At 43.2% G+C, this 3469-nt stretch overlaps 1 pseudogene; it reads left to right on the top strand.

Moving 5' to 3' along the window:
• Positions 1 to 1118, top strand: LOC127697896 (vomeronasal type-1 receptor 90-like; annotated as a pseudogene).
• Positions 1119 to 3469: the final 2351 nt, after the last annotated feature.

Below are 3469 nucleotides of genomic sequence, written 5' to 3'. Positions count from 1 at the left end.
ATGGACAGAAACAACCCAGTGTACAATGACAACAGCATAAGAAATGCTTTCCTTTCCGAGATTGCCTTTGGGATCTCAGCCAATACCTCCTCCTGCTCTTCTGCGTGGCCACGTTCTTTGAGGGAATCAGGCACAAGCCTGTCAACACAATCATTGGTGTCTTGACGCTCAGCCACATAGTAACGCTGCTGGCTAATGCTGTCATGGCTATAGATGTTTTGGGGTCCCAGGGGTTTGGGGATGACGTCACGTGTAAATCAGTGATCTCCTTGTCCAGGCTGATGAGGAGTATCTCCATTTGTGCTATGTGTCACCTGAGCGTCCTCCAGGTTGTCATCCTCAGTCCCAGAAGTTCCTGTTTGGCAAAGGTCAAACCTAACTCCTTCCAGCACAACTTGTGCTGTTTTCTTTCCCTGTGGGCCTTTTATGTGCCCATTAATGGTTTCCTGAACTCCACTGTCACCTCCTACATCACGACCTCACACTTCTTTTTTTAATTTGGTTTTTTCAAGACAGGGTTTCTCAGGGTTTCTCTGTGCAGCCCTGGCTGTCCTGGAACTCACTCTGTAGACCAGGCTAGCCTCAAACTCAGAAATCCACCTGCCTCTGCCTCCCAAGTGCTGGGATTAAAGGCGTGCGCCACCGCCGCCGCCGCCACCACCACCACCACCACCCAGCCAACCTCACACGTTCTTATACTGGTCACTAAACCCTGTTCTTTCCGGGTCTTTAGCGACATCACGAGATGCTTTCCATACTGGCTGTCTTCGGGGATGCCTCTCTTGTTGGGATTATGGTTCTTTCGAGTGTGAGCATGGTGACTTGTGCAGACATAAAGGGCAGCATCGGTACCTTCACAGCGCCAGCATTTCCCGCAAAGCATCCCCAGAGCAGAGGGCCGTCCGGAACATTCTGTGGCTCCTGAGTTTCTTTTTGGTCATGTACTGTCTGGATTCCATTGCCTCCTCCTCGAGAGTTATGGGGAACAAGGCCCAACCCACCGCTGTGCCCAGATGTTTGTGTCCATTGGCTATGCCACAATCAGCCCTCTGGAGTTCGTCATTACTGAACAACGGATAATTAACTTTCTGAAAACCACACGGGGCCAACAGTAAATATTTGATTATTCTGTGATGAACAAGCTTCCTTCACAAGAACTAGCACATTGACCTCAAGGTAATCAATCACGGGATAACATACATGATCTAAAAATAAAGGCATTGAAATGGTTTCTCCGTTAAGCCTACTTTTAGCATATGCATCAAAAATATATAGTTTACCATTGAAACTTAATGCCATTCTGAAATAATAATTATTAATAATTCTAGTGGTCAGAAGGAAGACTGACTCATTACAGCACAGAACAGCTTACATATTATATATGAGAATTTACAACACTTAATATGTCACTAGTCATGGTGACCTATAGTTTAATAACTAGCTATTTAAATTATTATCATGAATTATTATTATTATCATGAATTATGATTATCATGAATTAAAATTCTATGTACTAGGAGCTGAGGAGATGGCTCAGTGGTTAAGAGCACTGACTGCTCTTCCAGAGGTCCTGAGTTCAATTCCCAGCCCACATGGTGGCTCACAACCATCTGTAATGGGATCTGCTGCCCTCTTCTGGTGTGTCTGAAGACAGCTACAGTGTACTCACATATAATAATAAATAAATCTTTAAAGAAATTCTATATACTATGATCTATACTCTATGATCAACAGACATATTTTTAAAAAAAAAACTATCAAAGTTTAGATGCCCTTTTTAACAGAAATGTATATGAAAATCCTAAAATCCATTTGGAGCCATAAAAAGATACCGCTTTTATTTGAGGATGTCCTGCTAAGTTCAGGTGCTGCTAGCCTGTTAGGAGGCAACACTTTTGAGAAATAACTTGGCACCAAATATGGTGGAGGATATCTGTAAACCCAGGCAGAGTCAGAAAGAGCAGGAATCCAAGGCTAGATTTAGCCAACCTGGGCTACATGAGACACTGGCTCAAGAAGAAAAGGTAGGAGGAGTGGGGAAGGGGACAGGGGAAGGGGAGAAAGGGAGAGGAAGAAGAAAGGGCGGGGAAGAGAGAGAAGAGGGGGGAAAGGAAGAGGGAGAAGAGAAAGAGGGGAGCAGAAGGGAGAGAAGGGGAAGGGAGAGGGCAGAGAGGAGAAGGAAGAGAAATTATCTGCCATGAGGGCTCTTTCTGTGTAAATCAGACTCAGGTGTCACATATCAGGACCCTCATCTGATGTCAGTGCCTTAGTCTTGGGATTCCCGCAATCCAAAAATAACGAGAAAATACATTTCTATTCTTTATGAACTATCCAGTCTTCCATCTTCACGGATAAGAGTCCAAGGAACTAAAATGGCCTTCAATGGGCAAAGTAATCTTGAGACAGAACAAAGACATGAGCATTAAGCTTCCTGATTTCAAAATAAATCACAAAGCTATGATAACTGGAGCATTGTGGTTTTTAAATAGTAAGAAGCATACATACAGTAATCAAAAACCAAAAAAAAAAAAAAAATACAGATGTACATGCTCAGCTGACCGCTGACAAGGATGCACAATGGGGAAAGGACAGTATTTTGAACAAATGGGCCAGAGGACAGTGGCAGATTAATCAAACTGGACCCTTATCTCATACCTAAAAATTAGCTGAAATGAGTTAATGATTTTTATATGAGGCCTGGATATATAACCTCGGAGAAAACACAGTACACATTTACCAATCTCTCCCTGTCCTCTGGGAACATGATCATCAGCACATCAACTTACACTATACCATACAAGTATGAAAACTTGTCTGCCAACCCCAAATTAAAAGTAGAGAATAAATTTATGAGGATAACTTTTTAAATGTTTATTTATTAGTGTGTTTATATGTATGTGTGTGTGCACTCATGTGTGGACCCTATAGAGTGGACCCAGCAGGTTGCCTAGCTGGACCCATTACCTGTCAACAAGATGGACTTGGTTTCTTGGAGAAATGAATGGCTCATCAGAATCTGACAAAGAAAATAAAAAGGCGCCTGAGCGTGTTATGCCAGAAAGGATGTGCCCCAAAACATAAATTCTCCATGAAGGACACAAGGACTAAGCTAAAAGACCTTGAAACCATGAACGCTGAAAGAGTGTGGTTAGAATGTGGTGTGGTCCATGTCTCAGTCATGGCCATATCTGAAAGCACAAGATGAACGTCATTCCGTAATGATGTAATGACACGAGAGATTCCATAAGGGATGGGAAGAAAATCCTACAGAGGAACCAAGAGCATCTCCTCTAACAGGTACAAAGAAAGGAATGGGGGATAGGGGATGCTCTGGAGAGATGGCTCCAGTGGTTAAGAGCACTGACTACTCTTCCAGAGGTCCTGAGTTCAAATCCCAGCAACCACATGGTGGCTTACAACCATCTGTAATGAGATCTGCTGCCCTCTTCTAGTGTGTTTGAAGACAGCT

The sequence above is a fragment of the Apodemus sylvaticus genome, chromosome 12 (genome assembly GCF_947179515.1).
Source record: "Apodemus sylvaticus chromosome 12, mApoSyl1.1, whole genome shotgun sequence".
Taxonomy (NCBI): domain Eukaryota; kingdom Metazoa; phylum Chordata; class Mammalia; order Rodentia; family Muridae; genus Apodemus; species Apodemus sylvaticus.
The sequence above is the reverse complement of the archived record's forward strand: the minus strand, read 5'-3'. Positions and strand labels throughout refer to the sequence as shown.